Source organism: Haliotis asinina, chromosome 15 (assembly GCF_037392515.1).
Source record: "Haliotis asinina isolate JCU_RB_2024 chromosome 15, JCU_Hal_asi_v2, whole genome shotgun sequence".
Lineage (NCBI taxonomy): Eukaryota > Metazoa > Mollusca > Gastropoda > Lepetellida > Haliotidae > Haliotis > Haliotis asinina.
In genome coordinates, this window is record NC_090294.1 from 12663237 (window position 1) to 12682821 (window position 19585).

General features: G+C 40.7%; 1 pseudogene; it reads left to right on the top strand.

Moving 5' to 3' along the window:
- Positions 1-1077: 1077 nt before the first annotated feature.
- On the top strand, positions 1078-18837 carry LOC137266299 (uncharacterized; annotated as a pseudogene).
- The last annotated feature ends 748 nt before the right edge of the window (positions 18838-19585 follow it).

The following is a 19585-nucleotide window of genomic DNA, read 5'->3' on the forward strand; positions in this document are numbered from 1 at the left end:
CAAAACACATAAATATATTTTACATGATGTTTTTGCAGGAAAATAGTTTAAGTTTATGTTTGAAGTGAATTTCAGGATCAGAATGGTTTCCCATATTGCCTGCCAGTCGAGGTGGCCCAAACATGAGCCATTTATCGCTGAAAAAAAATCTAGAATAAATACAAAAATCTTCATTGCGAATAAAAACAAATAAAACATGTATCCTTTTGCATCAGTGTAAGAAAATATTTTTGCAACCTATTAGGATTGTAATTTTTAACCAATGTTTGCAAACCACTGTTTCGTCATTGCTTTCGAAAGTCAAAGAAAAGGCATCTAAGTCCTTTAAATAGTTGTTTACAAGTACAATGTGCATTATGTGTGTTTCCTATAGACGACAGTGAGTGCTTTCGGGAATATTCTATTATCACAGCGGCGGACACCAGAAATCGGATTCATACATTGTACCCATGAGGGGAATCAAACCCGGGACTTCGGAGTGATGAGCGACCGCTTTCACCACAGAGCGACCCCACCGACCCCTATAGAGAGTAGACGCTATGCTAAATGTACAGTCGTGTAGTTGCATTTCTGGTTCAGCATTCAGTCGTCTGGTTTGTTTGTGGCGGGTACTACGGGTTGATCAGAGCCCAGTTGTACGTGTCATACGTATATAAACTTAAAACTATCGTAGCGCTAAGAGAGCTTCGAAAATCTAGGCAGAGGTTATGCTAACACCTTTCGTGACCACCTGGTGTCAAAACTGATTTTCAGTTGCCAATTTAATTATTAATGCCTGTCACCGCTAATTTGTCTGCTACATCTATTAGCATCCGTTCAGTTGAATAAATAAAACTGGCTGTTCTTGCTGTTGAGATAAAGGCGTTGACGTTGTATATTTACCTGACCATCATGAACAAATCACCTTTATTGGATAAATGAGGCCAGGGAGTGCTTACCGAACATTTATGCCATTCGTCTAAACAGGATGCAATATCCCTCCAGAACGATTGATCTCACAACATACACAGTAATGAAGAAGGGATAATATTTACCTCGCATGGGACAGGGTGCACGTCCCGGGGTGATATTCAGGCGATGGGGTGCGTGTAAACAGAAGGCCCCATGTCACCCTGCCCGGACAACACAGCTGATGAGGGTCAGAGGGACAGCGTCTTATAACAACACTGGTGACATTTGCCCTGCGCAAGCTGAGTGGACACATGTCCAAGAAGGGTGGGACAGTGGACACTGGTTGTCGTGAGGGACTGGGCTTGGAAACTTTGATAGATGGATGGCTTGTTCTAAGGATTTACTGACTTGGGTGTGGTAGTATTGGTTTGGTGCCAGAGAAGGCTAAAGAACGGAAGATGAAATTTACCATTGATTCCATTCTGGAACCTAAAACAGACCATGACGATAAAAGCATGCTTATCCCAGAATCAAATAACAGATTCGATAACGGGAACAAAGGTAGCGCTTTCATCAGAGATGACACTGGCGCAAACGAACTCTCTGTTTGCTGTAAACTGGCGAACCCTCAACCAATACTTGCTTCACCTCGACCTCTGTACCCCATGAGAGATGGTATATCCTATCTCGGACGATACTGTCACTTAAGGCGACCGGAACATTGGTCTCAATCTGGACTCAAACCGGAAATGCAAGTCGATGGTGTATGTGAAAGTAGACGTTGCCATGGTGATATGTTAAGATTCTCGGAAGTTGCACAATGGCCGTCGTTCCTCACATCTACAATGTTACGTCAGCAGGATGCTGGGCACTGGCACCCGTATGTCATGACAGGAACGCCAACTGATGACGTCACATCCGGTACAAGGGTGGCAGGACTCTGGAACCTTCAGTGTCAGATTATGAGCGGTAAGATACTACTGTAAATGGTTTCGATTGTCTGTTGTGTAACGCTATATTCTGGGGTTTCTTCAGAAAATCGACCATCCAGGCCAATTGGGTGAAACATCACCATCATCATCACCACCGCCACCATCATCAACATCATCATCACCATCATCATCATCATAAGATTTCAATAACTTTAATGCGAAAAATCAAACACAGCTTTCTGACTACGGTTTGTTCGACTGGTATTTGGCCGTCTCCGCGATCAAGAGGACACAGCCCACGATAGGTCAGTGTCGGTGCACAGCCATTTATAAGTGTTACAACCCGGAATAAGACGTTAAACCTCATTTCACTGAATGCTGTTTAGTTGTTGAGCGTTTTGGAGACAAGAGCACTGGCATGTGAGTATGTACAACGTCAAAGTGAGATCATTTAACATGTGTTTTATTTTCCCTGAGTAATTCCGCGGTTCATTTGGGAAAGTAATTCCCGAATAAGTTCCAGTTGCCATGTTTGTGGAGGAAGCAGCTACGAGGTACAAAACGTTACACTGTGATCTAGCCGATTGTACTAGCGCCTGACAGCGTTGATCGCCCTTAATGTCCACCAGCACTGGATTGCCTCCCAGTATTACATACATTTAGAGGTCGTGATGATATGCCTGAAAAATATCTGCATGAGAGCGAACAAAGTTTACTTGCTCACCTTAATTTGGTGCATACAAGTACAAACTGTATCAAAATTCCGCATCAATCAGTTGCATAATTATTTTAATTATATTCATGAAAATCATATTTTATTAAATAAATAAATAATAATAAATCTGTCATAGCGCAAAAACAATGTGTTTTAACCGATCCTTTATTCTCAAAATACATTCATCATATTTTCTTATCAGTGATAGTACGTGCTTTGAAGCCGGACATGCCCTGTGTAAATTAAATATCTAATTGTTCTGATAAATATGAGGGTGTTGCCGAAACGGTTCGGGCAATGTATACAGTAACATCTGGAACAGTATACTGTTATTTATGCGAACTTTTTTTTTCGGAACGTGACGCATCTTAAAAAGAAATCCACATTTATTCTTCTGATTTGTTTGTTCATCAAATTGATTTGACACGGAGGGGTTTAATGTGTTTCGTGGCCACGTGGGGGCATGTGGAGCTCAGTCTCTCTGACATGTACAAGGCGGGACTTGTCACTACAATCACGCCACAAGCCGGGTTACAACTCCGTTGACACTGTCTCAATCCGCGTAATTACTCCGCGAATCCTTCTGCCCTAACTTCTTAACGCTGCGTCAATTTACCGCGCTTAGCCGTGAATAAGAGGTGTTCGTTCCCTCTTTTATATTTGCTCATTACGATCAAGAATTTGCCTAATTATCACCAATTTTCTCTGAAATGTAGCAGTTTGTCGAGATAAGCTAAAAGCTTCGGGACGTGCAGTTGACAATGCGGCAGCGTAGATAAGACAGGGGCCCGGTCATACAGGCGATTGTGCACCAAGGAGAAGCTTTTGGAAACCGACGTTTCAGAGCACCTGCAACTCTGGGGAACTGCCAGATTTACTGATTGTCACACCCGCACACGTAATGCATTAGAACCCCGAAACCAGGTGTTGGATAACAGTAAATGGGCTTATTTTTGCATTACCTCTACATATTTCCCACTTAGTCGATACTTGAGATAAGGTATCACCTTCAAGCTACTGTTCTGCTTGGATTGGAGCTTACGCGCTGTCATAAATCTTATGACACGTCAAAGAAAATCAAGACTCCAATATTGACTGCGAAGTGGTAGTATTGGATGAAGTCGGAAATGAGTTAAGCTTTGATCATGTGAAATATCAGACGAGGTATACCCTTCATGCGAGGGTTTAACAGAGCTATAAAGACTTCTTATTCTTCATCCGGGGTAGTTGAAGGACTTCCGCCTTATTATGTAAAGCTTTAGCTGGAATAGTACACATGCTTTCTATTAGGAAGCCAGTCACATCACAAATAAACGATTCATTGATTTATTTGGTAGTTTAACGTTGTGTAATGGCAGGTTAGGTACGGACGGATACACGTGACGACTCTTAAATTCTTTGAAGGCCAAAAAACCGGAATGATATTAAATGCAGAATAATAGTTAGTGTTAAGCTTGTTTTCTAAGTATCAGGCAAGTAATGGGTGAGTGGGTTTGGTTTTACGCCGCTCTTAGAAATGTTCATGACGGTGGGGACACCAGAAATGGGCTTCACACATTGTACCCATGCGGAAAATCGAACCTTTACTTTGGGTATCACTAGACTATATCCCACCACCCCTTAGAACATATGACTTGTAATACTAGACTGATATTGCCATACACAGTCAGTCATGATTGTTGTTTTCAGACACATCCCCCGCCATTTTCTTCCCTTCATGGACGAAGCCAAAGAGAAACAGAACGGCCTTCACCCCCTCTCAACTCAAGAATCTGGAGCGAGCGTTTGGCAGCAACCACTACGTCGTCGGTCAAGAGAGACGTGACCTTGCGAACAACCTTGACCTGACAGAAACACAGGTGAGAAGGGTTGAGAGTCAGACCGGTTGAACCGGTGGACATTCAGTTGACACTGCCACGTGGAAGGGATGGACATTCAGTGGACACTGTAATGTGGCAGGGGTGGACAGTCAGACATTCATATTTCTGCCCGGAAACACCGATAGGAAATGTAGAGGAGAGTCTAACACTTGGTTGCAGTAAGGCTGGATAATCACAGTCGGGAAAACGGGTTTATGATTCTGAGTTGAACACACGAACATGTGGGAGGGCTGGTAAGATACATTCAAGAAGACGGGTATTTAGCAAATTTCGACAAACATACGTTCAGGGACACGGGTATGTAGAACGGTTGAACAAACATACATTCAGGGACACGGTTATGTTGGAGGATTGCACAAAATACATCAGGGGACACGGGTATGTAGAGGGGTTGAACAAACATATATACAGGAACACGGGTACATAGGGGATTGGACAAACATGCATCCAGGGAAACGGATATATATGAGGGTTGGGCAAACATACTTCAGGGACACGGGTATGTAGGAAATATGGACAGACATAAATTCAGGGACATGAGTATATAGGAGGATTGGACAAACATACATCAGGGACACGGGTATATATTAGGATTGGACAAACATACATTCAGGGACACGGGTATATAGGAGGATTGGAGAGACACACATTCAGGGACACGGGTATATAGGAGGATTGGACAAACATACATTCAGAGACACGGGTATGTAGGAGGATTGGACAAACATTCATTCAGGAATATGGGTATATAGGTGGATAGGGCAAACATACATTCAGGGACACGAGTATGTAGGAGGGTTGGACAGACATACATTCAGGGACACGGGTACATAGGGGATTGGACAAACATGCATCCAGGGAAACGGATATATATGAGGGTTGGGCAAACATACTGCAGGGACACGGGTATGTAGGAAATATGGACAGACATAAATTCAGGGACATGAGTATATAGGAGGATTGGACAAACATACATCAGGGACACGGGTATATATTAGGATTGGACAAACATACATTCAGGGACACGGGTATATAGGAGGATTGGAGAGACACACATTCAGGGACACGGGTATATAGGAGGATTGGACAAACATACATTCAGAGACACGGGTATGTAGGAGGATTGGACAAACATTCATTCAGGAATATGGGTATATAGGTGGATAGGGCAAACATACATTCAGGGACACGAGTATGTAGGAGGGTTGGACAGACATACATTCAGGGACACGGGTACATAGGGGATTGGACAAACATGCATCCAGGGAAACGGATATATATGAGGGTTGGGCAAACATACTTCAGGGACACGGGTATGTAGGAAATATGGACAGACATAAATTCAGGGACATGAGTATATAGGAGGATTGGACAAACATACATTCAGGAATATGGGTATATAGGTGGATAGGGCAAACATACATTCAGGGACACGAGTATGTATGAGGATAGGACAAACATACATTCAGGGACACGGGTATATAGGAGGATAGGACAAACATGCATTCAGGGACACGGGTATGTAGACGATTGGGACAAGCATACGTTCAGGGACACGGGTATTTTGGAGAAAAAGAGAGGGGGTAGGGGTAGTGTGTGACATGTAAAGACACAGTGTTAAAGGGGTGGGAATGTAGCGTGATGGGTCCTTCGGTGCGCCACTTAGATAATATTTTTAGATATTACACCGAGGCGAGTAAGCTACTGACATAGCGATGCTTTCAAGAGTTATGAATCAAACGTAAAATCATCGCACACGTGGACACACCTCAGATAGCGTGCTTGGCTTTATGGTTCACTTTAAAACTGTGGTTGTGTCTGATTGTTCGTGATTGTTCACAGTTCATGATACAATCAACTTTGAAATCTAACACAAAGGATGCATTGAGCTCATGAAAAAATCGTTTGAATCAAGTCACTGCTCATTGTTATCTGTAACTGTTAAACCATCTGTAAAATGGGTTTCCATTTCAGTTAAAACCATTTAAAACCAGACTATATGCTTCAAGCACTGTCCACACTGACATGATTCCAGAATAACGAGTATATAGACTAATCACTACTGTATTTATTTGCTGCTAACAACTCTTGGTCGGAATGCGGGGAGTCCGGATAAAGAGGGTTTCGCTGTTCATCAATAAGTGCGATGGTTTGAATGCAACCAGAATGAATTAAAGAAACGCAGCCTTGATACTATTATTAGAACTCACGTGAATACTTAAAGCCATTAATAAGTTCGAGCCGATCAAACATGAATCCTGTCGATGCATAATGTGCTATCATATGACCATCCTTGACATTTCTAAATAATATCCTTTTAATAAATCATCAGTCACACTGCGGAATGATGATATTCATTTTCTGCCGGCTGGTTCTCGGGTTTGTTAACAATCCAGGTTAGAGACAGTTGAATGTCGTTTTACATGAGACACGACGTCTCGTCACAAGAACACACCTCACGCGGTCACTGGTGCGCCGAGTGGGGCACAATACCTCTAAAACACTGGATACCGTTATCAAACGGTAGTTTTAAAACGCCTGGCTGGTTTTGATGGGGGTGAATACAATCGTAATTATTGACACTTGAGTACCCAGACTTGCGCGTTCAGCGATACTTTATCAATAAACCAATTACAAAAACATTGGCATCGGGTCCCGGATGTCATCTTGAATCAGGCTATTACTAATATTGAATGAAATGATAAATTTTGTGTCCAGTGTCAAAGTGGAGATCTGTGTCCAGCCATTAGAGCACACAATTTACTAATGACTCTGAAATCTGATAAATACGGATTTTCGAGTTTGATAGTAGAAATAAAATTTCGAACGCTGAATGGATATTAGCGAAAATGTGTTGTTAAATACGCGTAAACAATATCTAATTTCTTCACAATGCCTTTATCTAGTGGAGCGAAGATAAGAATCACTAATTTAGCCTAGTGTAATGAATATTTGAGCTGTGGTGGGATTGAGGTGTTTCAAGTCGAGTGAGTTCGTTTGAGTGAGGTTTTGGAGCGTTGTAGCGAGTCACGCCGGGGCAGTGTGTCGCTCGACTCAAACACAAGCATTAGTTCCTGGGATTAGTGCCATTGTGGAACTAATCCAAATTCTGAAGTTCGATGCCATTCAGGATATGGTACTACCCTGGAAGTTTTAGTATTTAACCAACTGGCTCATTCTCCTATCGTTGCGTTATTAATTCAGCTAATGATTAATTAACGTAAGTCAGTGTACATAGATCTCAATTCTTTGTAAATGCTCACTTATCAAAACAATCAGGGTTATAGATAGTCAGCCAATATCATTTTTAACCAGTAGTAAATAATGTACGAATAGGCTGAAAGAATGGCTCCCTGAACGCTGTAAAGGGCATTAATAATCAGTGTTGGACGCCTCATGACAAAATATATATGGGTGTGATCGTCGTGTAGGGTCCGAGGGGAGAGTCAGGGATTAAAGGCCCCCGGAGAGTTGACGCACACGGAATGACGGGCGTCATTAATGTGTAATATGTGATATCGGTGAAATGAAACTATGAATGATTTAACACCATAATGCAAAAGTACCCGTCACAAGCCACGCGTAGTGAATGGCAACGCCTTTATCGTAAATACATATGAGTGAGTGAGTGAGTGAGCGAGTGACTAGGCGATGAGTGGATGAGCCAGTCAGTTAGGTTTGTTTCAGTGTTACGTAAAAGTGCTGGTTCTTTTAACCAGTTTGTGAATCGAACCAGGACCTTAACTTGAAGAACAACATCAAAGACCCATCTTTACCGTTATGCCACGCTAATAGTATTCTGGGTAATGTATTTATTATTAAAAACGTTCAGAAAAGCATCAAAGCTTTTTGCCGAGTGACAAATAAATATTTTCTCAAAAATAACTTCAGTGATAAGCCAGGCAACATCACTGCATATCAAGAGATGAAATACATCTGAATCACCCATTCTGTAGAAAAGGATAAAGTTGTTTGTATGTGACATTTTCAGACGTGAGGAATAGGTTAGTGGTTAAAGTGCTCGCTCGTCACGCCAAAAGATCCGGTTTCGATTCCCAGAGGGGGTACACTTGAGCCCATTTCTGGTGAGGTATTGCTGGACTATTGTTAAAGACCGCATAAAATGTAACTTACTCACTATCATTTTCAAAAGGACAAAGGCAGTACATTTCCTGTCCGACTCCGCAGGGCGGAAAGAGCTGTCAAAAACATGCGTGAATGGATCACTAAAATTGAAAGTTAGCGCTGACATCAAATAAATGGTAAGCATGTAATAAATATTAAGAATGCAGGTAATGTAGATGCCACTTTCAATAAATATATAGTGAGTATTTCTTTACGCCGTGTTTAGCAAATATTCCATCAATGTCACATCGGGGGAAAAAGAAATTGGCCAATGAAAACATACATCTCTTTCGTAAAATATAAAGTCACTATTATTGTATATCATCTATAGACAGAAGCGTAACCGTGTCGTTAAAGCGTTCACCCATCTGAAATCCCGGGTTCGATTCCTAACATTTTTACAATGTGTGTCCTTTGCTGATGTTCCCCGCTGTGATATTGCTGAAATATTGCTGAAATATTGCTAAATGCGGCGCAATATAACAGTCACTCACGTACATTACCTTAGTTACAATTTTAATCGCAAGACGATAACAAAAGCCTTTGTCAATAGTATTTGTAACACTTGATATCTTGTTTAACCAAACTTCGGAACAACCGATGCAAAGGGATACAGAACCCCGCGTGTTGACAACCTCGGCTACCTGTCCCCACAACCACCCACACATTCCGAACAATGTCACCCTTAAATTCCTGAACTTTTGTTTAAAGAGTAAGGACTAAATGGAGCCGTTTAGGTCCCTATTGTTCGAGATCTTGTCCCTACCTGAGTGACAGTATCGAAACAAATGACGGCACTCATTATAGCTAGCTTGTGAAGTGTCCCAAGCAACGCTATCAAATTCCCAACTACTAAATAGCTCCAATACCTGACTAGGTGTACGGGAACATCCAATAGGGATTTGAGCCCTTGTAACCACAGCGGACGATCTGGCTAATTGTTCCTCGGCAAATTACTTGTCCATTTTTCTGTTATTAGGAAGGTAACAACCCCCAGATCAAAGGCCAGTGTGGGTGATCATGGGTTAGGGCCTGTCAGATGGTTGTGTTTTCTTTGTGTCAGGTTACCTCGTCGATCGTCAGAAGGGCTTGGCGTCTTCTACATACAGCGCGTCATCGCTGCGACAGAATGAAACCTGTCACCACGCTTGTAGGCTGAAGACAGATTAGGGTTTTTTCACAGGCACACGATACCCTATTAAACATACTTAACGCCATTAAGCCAGGATAGTGGCTGCCATGTTTAGAAGCAAAATATCCACAATCATTATACACGTTTAATGAATTTTTGATATACCCACTTCGACGTATTATTTTGTCGAGCGGGTCTATGAATCATAATGTCAAATCGACCTATTGTGATGTGGTAATTGATTACCTAAAGGATACGCTTCATATCTTATTCAAACGAGTCATTAGGGAAGTAGCAGGCTAACACGAACTTCCTTTAGACTCTGTGGCAATTAGTTATCTCAGGCACCTAGTCGGACGAAGGAGTAGCTTCTCATAGCCTACAATGCCTGATAACAAACACACTTTGTCGTTCAGCGTTAATGCAGCCAGTGAATATCACACTACTTAATAAATAAATGAAGAGATTGCATTCAATTTGTATTCAGAGATGACAGAAAATTAGGTAATATTACATTAAAGCAGAGCATAATCGTATCCACCGGTTCCTACTCTACCGGGATTAAACGCCTGACAAAACCTACAATGGCGTCACACAGATACCATCGAGCTCAACATAGTAGCTGTATCTTTTGGTTAATATTTTAATTAAATGGCCGTCTCTGAAGATCGTTCGCATTCAAATTGGCCATGACAAGCAGTTTTAATGTTATTTTAACTAATTCCTAAGTTAACTCTTGTGTTACAATGTGTTCCCGCGTGTAATCTACTATACATGCAATTTTTTTTATAGACTGACATGAATCTAAACCTGTGGTATGTACATATACATATACATGTGCATAAGGGGGCGTATAATACGCGTATACTTCTGTGTGTACATTAACGCGTATGTGCTTCTATCTCCATTGATATGTGTAATTTATTGTATGTGAAAATGCATGAATAATGCCTGTGTCTTGATTCAGTTTGGTATAGCCGTTTGACTGACGTTTCTGCACAGAAGGTAGCCCATAGTTATCACGAGCCATGTTACTATCACGCAAGGAACCTTTTCTGAATGAGTGAGTAAGGTTTTACGCCGCTTTTAACAATATTCCAGCATTACCACGGCGAGGGACACCGGAAATGGGCGTCACGCATTGTACCCATAAGAGGAATCGAACCCGGATCTTCCGCGTGATAAGTGAACGCTTTAACCACTAAGCTACCCCACTCTACGTCAAACAAGAAACTAGGACGTCCAGCAAGCACCATACTAGGAAAGATATATTAAGCATGGTACTAAAATGTACAGAAGTAAGGTACTACACTTTATATCAAGCATGGTACTAAAATGTACAGAAGTAAGGTACTACACTTTATATCAAGCATGGTACTAAAATGTACAGAAGTAAGGTACTACACTTTATATCAAGCATGGTACTAAAATGTACAGAAGTAAGGTACTACACTTTATATCAAGCATGGTACTAAAATGTACAGAAGTAAGGTACTACACTTTATATCAAGCATGGTACTAAAATGTACAGAAGTAAGGTACTACACTTTATATCAAGCATGGTACTAAAATGTACAGAAGTAAGGTACTACACTTTATATCAAGCATGGTACTAAAATGTACAGAAGTAAGGTACTACACTTTATATCAAGCATGGTACTAAAATGTACAGAAGTAAGGTACTACACTTTATATCAAGCATGGTACTAAAATGTACAGAAGTAAGGTACTACACTTTATATCAAGCATGGTACTAAAATGTACAGAAGTAAGGTACTACACTTTATATCAAGCAAGGTACTGGAATGTAACATGTGTTGCATTTCGGATTACACTTTTTAATAAAATATAACATGTTACATTTAACCGACTTCTAAATGGCAATATGTATTCAGTTTGAAAGGTGCTAGAATGTATGTCGGGCAAGGTACTAGCACCTTTATTAAGCAGGGTACTATAGATATATCAAGTAAGGTACAAGGAAGTACATCGAAAATGATACTAGAGTATATATTGAATAAGGTACTAGAATGTATGTGAGAAAGGATACATTTATTAAGCAAGACATGAGAAGGTGCATCGAATATTTTTATGTAGTTATATCATTAAGCAAGGCACCAACACCCTCATCAAGCAAGACACTATCACTATTATCATTAAACAAGGCACCCGCGCCCTTATCAAGCAAGACTCTATAAAACCATATCATCAAGCAAGGTACTAGCACCCTGATCAAGCAAGACACTATCACTATTATCATCAACCAAGACACTAGTACCCTTATCAAACAAGGCACTAGAACGTTCATCAAGCGAGGGTCAGAGATGTTGCTGATGTAGCAGGGCGTGAAGTCCAGTGATGACATCCTTTGACATGACCTTGTCAACTTGCTGATGGGGTTAACTTCTTTGGTCATGAGGACAAGGCGTCCGACTTTGGATCAGAAGTTCTGTGGTTCGAATCCCAGCACTAGACTCGAGACCTAAGTGCAGTACTGCCTAATCAACCCAACGTTGTAAGATAAATTCGAGACCACTTTGCTGCAGTCGTGTACTTTCATATCATATGTAACACTATAAATAATTACTTTGAGTGTCAATAAGTTCAATACGAGTAATCAACAAAACCTCGCCCACGGAAATACTCTCTCATGTTCATGTGCAACCCGACAAGCTTGTGACTTAAACTTGGGCTGGTATGTATTTAAACCACTCAAACTCCCTTCCAGTAAATAGAAAATTAACAAGGTCCCAATAACGACGTACAGCTCGATTTGCAGTTATAGATAGCCCGCAGTTGGTTGTCACATTGTAAGACTGAAACGGCGTTTTACGCTTCGGGTCAAAACACAGTACACAACTCCCAGAGGCGAGATTGCAGTACGTTTATCTCCATTTGAATGTGAGTACAACGTATGTTAGTTTATTACAATATACAGATAAGAGAGTCGAGCCTTATCATGGCGTGTGTGATGGTAGGAGGCGTGTGTGGTCGGGTTGGGGAGGTGTGACGTGAAAGCTTAGTGATGAGGGTGTTGTGGGGGATGCCATTGGTTTATAGCTGAAGGCAAATTAAATAATGGCGTCACATTTTATAAAGTACTCCGCAGATTTATTTTCTGGAATGGCGTCTCCGTCCATTACAGTGAGTGAAATTGGTTGACACGTGTCATCCTAGTATTCCAGTTGAGTAGGTAAATGCTCATGCTGTTGATCACTGGATTGTCTGATCCAGATTCGATTATTTACAGACGGCAGGCGTACAGTTTGAATATTGCTGAGTGCGGCGTAAAATTAAACTCACTCACATTCTCAGCTGGTTGTTAATTGTAATGGTTACTTCAGTTTGGGAGGGATGTCGGACTAATGTTTAATTAATAAATATAGTTTTGATAGTAACAAATAATCAAATTTACATTGAAAAAATGCCCCTGTGGAGTTTTAGAACCTGAGAAGATCTGGACTTGTTTCATTTGGGTTTTAGCACTGCAGGAAAAACATGGCAGTAAGGGAAATAATTGTGTTCAGGACCTGTGAAATAGACCAGGATGAATGTGTCTGTATGTACGTCTGTGTTGAGGGTTGGTGTGGTTTTTGAGGGAGTGGGTATATTTATCGTATGATAGTAGGCTTCTCGGCATGTTCCAACAAAAGGATCAAATTGAAACCAGATGGAGTCAGATATGGAAAAAGATACAAACGGGAAGGCCGAAGGTTACTGCTTTCCTCGTTTGTAAATATACATGGTGTCACCCTTGTCAATCGGCGATCGAGTCTAAAGGTAAACCTACTTGGACAGTGTTTATTAATGTAACAATAGTTTAAGATGCTGAAAATACTGGGATGTAGTTGAGGCATTTGCAAGTTTAGGCAATGTGGGGATGTAAACATTTCTGAAATATTTTAGTCGAACGAAATCTGTTCCCACATATGTGCTACACGATATCTGCGGCATAATTTCCTTTTAACAAGGTTAAAACGGTTGGGAGCGGCAAATATGTATATACTGTCACCATGTTTCACATATTCTAGTGTGTACATCTGAATCTTCCGAACGTTATGTCTCACTGATAGCAGGCCTAACAAATACCCCATAGACTAGGTTTAGAGTAGCTTCCCTTTGATAAAGGGAGGTTAATCTTGGGGGTGCGGACCGATGGATTGCCAGGAGAAGGAAATCAGACAACATGTGGAAACGTTGCACATATTTTGCCTATATGTTTGTACGTCACTGTCTGAGAAACTGGTTTTCCGGTGAAACTCGACTGCTCTCATTGCGCGACTGATACACCACTCATGTGACCAAGTATGCGTTAATACTTGCGTACCAAGAAAACGTGCATTGGTTATGCAATGTTTCTACGAGGTGAGAAAAGGTTTTTGACATCATCTTTTTAAAAAATTACCAGGCTTTCCTGTATTTCCATGTGGAGAACACCTGCTCCATTGAACGAGTTTAGTTTTACGCCGCTTTTAGCAATATTCCAGCAATATCACGGCAGGGGACACAAATAAGTGGTCTTCACATATTGTTCCCTTCCAGGGACACGATCACACCGGGTCTTCGGTGTGATGAGCAAACGCTTTAACCACTAGGCTACCCCTCTATTGTATGATGTTGTTTGTTTTCATTGGTGTTTATGTAATTTTTCTTTGTTGTCGTTGTTGTTTTGGGTTTTGGTTGGTGTTTTTGTTTACTGGTTTCTTAGTTGTTGTTGTTGTTGTTGTCGTCGTCGATGATGATGATATTTTACGGCATTGCCTTGCATAGGCTTCTTTCAAAAATACCAATCTGGGATTTAAAGGTCAGATTGGTTCAATTACATGGGTAATTTTCTTAAAAGGGTTTGTGTTGACATATATACACATAATGTATATATGTTATGGTATACACTGTTATTTGGGCGTATAAGGCAGACACTGTTTTCAGTGTACATCAACGATGTGGCTGTTTGTCCCTCAACAGGGGCGCTGATAGCAATGTCAGTGCTCGTATCGACTCTGTTATTAATGTGCATATGCTCAGACTGTGTAAATCTAAAACACGGAATAAGTTTCATATTAACCAATATTTGTTTTCCTAAAATCGGTTGAGCAATTTGTAATAATATCAAACCAATATCGTGGAAGGTGGTGCGGGTTTTTATAAATCTTTTGGAAACTGGAGATTCTTGAATTCAGAGGTCAAGTGTGGCAGATAGACTTGGTCTATTCAGACAGATGTGTGTGTGTGTGTGTGTGTGTGTGTGTGTGTGTCTGTGTCTGTGTGTGTTTGTCTGTGTGTGTCTGTGTGTCTGTGTGTGTGTCTGTGTGTCTGTGCCTCTGTGTGTGTTGTGTTACAGGTCTATTTTCATCAAATATTCTATTCATATTTTTCGTTTTGCTGCATAATACATAATTAATTGTCAAATCCAATTAATTTGACAAACATATTATATGTTGTATTTCACGTGTTTTCGTTCCAGGTTTTAAAGCATTATGCTAGAAACAAGGTGATGTTAATCTTTGTATTTTTATCAAAACAGAGAAATCACTATCGTCTCTCTTTAAGAGCAAAGACATAACAGAAATGTTTCTTCAAAAAGATAAACGGGACATTTGGATGGTGTGCCGATATTAAATGTTTATAAACCGTATTAAACCATATGCCAGTTTTGAAATCGTCTCTTTGACTTTTAACCTCAGTAGGAGGTGACTCCGTGCACGGAACACTAATTTATTATAAATAACGACACTGTTTAGCGATTACATGTTTAGCTTAATGTCCCTGACTTTATCATAGTTGAAAGAATAACAAACTCCCGTCGTACGCTACTAAATCACCCCAAGATTACAAATCTAGACCCAGTGTGCCTAACAGTTGAATATCGCCTTCACTTAGCGTGTTTCTTGTTATTTTAGGGAATTATTTTTACCATATCTCCACTGGCCTGCTTCAGAAGTCGGGGGTCGTGGTACCCGTGCGTTCGCGCATATCAGCAGCAACGCCATGTCAGGAGGAGACTAATCAGCTGAAATTGGAAGGAGAGAAGGTTGTAGCTATAATCAGCTGGTTAGACGCAGATGCTCAACTGTTTTTTCTTTCTTTCATTCTTCTGACAAATGCCAATTACGAGGCAGTAGACCTTGGATTAGCATTGTTGCATCCGCATCCTGACGCCAGGTTTCTTCATGTTGAAAATAGATAATGACAAAATGATACGAACCAACGATAACCCCGTAACTCCCTTCTAGTTGAACCACAATATCGTACCTTCCATTTCTAATCTTATTTCGAAAGATCAGACTTGAATATTTGAAAAACTGATATAGTTGTTCTGCTATTAAGACAAATATAATTGAAACGTTTGCCAAATATTCCGCTTATGTCAAATATGTAGAGAACAACGTGCTTTCGCAAAACGTGGACAGCAACACGTGTTCGTTAATGAAGGCTGCCGTTTTTCAAAATTTGTATACTGCGTAGATCCCGACACGATTTCATGCTTCAGAATGTGCTAGTGTCTTCCGTGCAAAAGTGTATGGGATAAGTGAGTGTAGTTTTACGCCGCCTTTAGCAGTATTCCAGCAATATCACGACTGGGGATACTCGAGCATACATATATGAATTAGCGTTATGAGACAGAGTTTATTGTCGTAAAACAAGAGATAACCTTAAGGTAATCAAAACATCATTGATGATGATAATAATGATAATATGTTCCAAGCCTCAATTGCAGTCTGTAATAACAGCAATGGCTCTTGTGGCAACAGTCGTCGTTCTATGCATTGTATGGGCGGACAACACGAAATGCATTTTTAGTTTGCGTGAATAATATGTTAAATAATATAATTAAACTTCTTAAAATTTGCCCACAATACTCATACATTTTAAAACAGAATATGTACACCATTTAACCGTTTATTTCTTTTCATGCATTCTGCCCCTTCACATATATGAAAAATTAAAGTTAAAGTGTAGAAGACTTGCACATTAAACACTGAAGGAGTCTGTATTATATTACTGAAGCGACCGTACATGCCTGTCTAACCACATTACTACCCGTCGCACAGCTTGCGCCTAGCTCCACCACGTATAACCAGTCCCCGTGTGCTGCTTCAGTACTTCACACCGTTCTGTGTACACATCGTGCCAAATTACCCCAAGGAAAACACTGTCGTCATTACCGCTATTTGAAAACTTATTAGCTCAACCAAACCACCCTGTCTTTGTAAGTGTGGCTACTTAACCCGTCCCCCTATTCTCTTCTCCTTAATACAAGCGCTGCCACATCACAGGTAGAAGATTTGTTCAGGTGCGCGAGACCCTCTCACCGTCAGCGTGAGATGCGCGAGATTGTGACGTCATCACCTTTAATGCTGCCACTTCCAATTGTTAGAGAAAATTCCGGTTTAATTGTGTGTCTTCTGTGGTCTTCTTTCGAGCTTGGTTTACTTAGGTTTCCATACTAAATCAACACGCGGTGTAAGACAGGGACGATTAGTGTTGTGGGGAAGCTGGGAGGGCAAACAGTAGGACACGGGATCTGGTACACATGACAAGCACGAGCTGCACGTGCACCCAGTGACATCTAGCGGCAGCCACAGAAGACAGCCAGGTGTACATGTAACCCATTAGCAGGGATATGCTGTAATTAGGCAAAGACACGTCAGTTGGGACATAATCTCCACGTCCTTTAAGCAAGAAGAAGTCCCATCTGGCTTATCTATAACACTCGCGTGTAACTTTGAAATGCCGTTTAATGGGGGAAACAGCTACTTCTTATGTACCTGTGAATGAAGACGAGTAATCCAAGTCCAACTTTATTTCCTCTCTAAGTTGCAATAATGTCTTGGTGTTGTGTTTCGGTGACGGGATGGGGAAATTTGGGATGTCTTTGTAATCATGAAGGTTATTTACCCCTGCTGAATATCGACATGTAAATAAGAATGGCACTGGCGTTCTAAAATATTTTTGTTTTTGTCATTAATGATTACATTGTAAGATACTGATTACACGAATACACACAATGGCATCTAGTGTCTTTGTAAGTCCACGCTGACACGTAATTGCGCGTGTGTGTGCGTCTTCTTTTGCAATAATAATAATGGCGAACAATTTAAAAGGGGATAGTTCTGTGGATATACAACTTCATAATTACAATATTCGACGTTTCCGTGTAGATGCTACCAGCATTATCAAGCAAGTGTAATATCGATCCATCGAACTATTCCACCTGCACGTCAAATTAATTTTGACTTGGCACGCAAAGAGGTTTTGAAAAACAGTATTGAGTGAGTATGATTTTACGCCGCTTTCAGCAATATTCCCGCAATATCACGTGCACGGAGTTGGACAAATAAAATAAGAATTGTAGGGAATCGAACCAAGTACCTAGGCGTGACGAGCGAACGCTTTAACCACTATGCCCCCCCACCACATCAAAATAATGATGATGATGATGATGATGATGATGGTGATGATGATGATGATGATGATGGTGGTGGTGGTGGTGATGGTGAACATATAACGTTAAAAAACACGAAGCAGAAGATTATAGTAGTGTAGAACGAATGCATGTAAATCCAGTAAGAACTCCGTGTAATCTGAACCTAATTATGATAACAATTCTATGAATAGTTCTAATACATATGCAACATCAACGACGACAAACATTCAGTCCCGACCACCTGCCGAAACAGACACCACTGTGCGTGATAGGGAAAATAAAAGTGAAGGTTTTATGAACAGATCAATGAAAACAAGCGAAGGCGCCAAGTGGTGGCGAAGGAGTAGGCTTGTACTGTGTTGTATAATTAACAAATGCCATGTACAACTGTGACTCTTAACCTTATATTTAAATAACTGCTTTCAGCTTTATAAAGGATAGAACCGTGTCTACTTTCCACATGTATGCATGTTCCATATTTAACCCTGTATATGCAGCTAAAGCATTTTGCCTATAGATATTTAAATTGGCATGTCTCCAGTGTTGTATATGACTGGGCATATGTACATGGTTCAGATTTTGTAAATCAGAGAATTATGGACATTTCCATTGAATGGATTATTGTTTTTCAGGTGAAGGTATGGTTCCAGAACAGACGCACAAAGCACAAGCGTCTGTCAGTTGACGAGACCCCAGGGGCAGGGATGACATAACGTGAGGTATCTTCATGCCAGGGGTATGATCACCGGACACCCGTGGTCTATTGTGCTCTAGGACTGTGAAGAAGACTTGCAGAGATTGGCCACGCCAAGTACCACGTGACGAGAATCCAATAAATATTCACAGGGAACGTGGAGAAGCATGAAAAAAGTTTTTCAACGTTCAAAGAGCGCCATTTAAGCAATATTTCAGTCAAAAAGTAATTAAATAGTAAAATGTGTTTTGATTATATCACAATGATAGGAATTGTATTTCTTGTTCATCGCTGATACTGCAATATTTCAGCTATATGAAGGCGGTCTGTACAATTTGTAAAGAATCGATTCTGAGCCAATTAATGCAATAAGTCGCGACCTAGGCAATTTGGATACAATGACAGGTATCAACCATACCATCCACACTGACCACAGAATTCTCTAATCACCTAACAAACATGGGCTGCCGCAGACCGGTTCTCAGAAACTGTACTTACATGAATTCGAACTCGGACCTTCTACGTGACAAGCCAGTGGCTTAACCATGTACCACATGACCACTGAACAGCCCTTTATAAGTAACACCACCAAGTTTCAAAGGTCATTTCTATGTGTTCTTTTATGATTATGTCAAAATTCAAGAAATCTTAAATGGTTAACATCTTCCATGGGCAACAAACGTATCATTGTGTTTAACACAAAGTGTATGAGTAGCGGGTGCTGCCGTAGTACAATACAGTATCTGTTCAGAATGTCAAGCAGATACTACCAGAGATCTGTTGGTGTC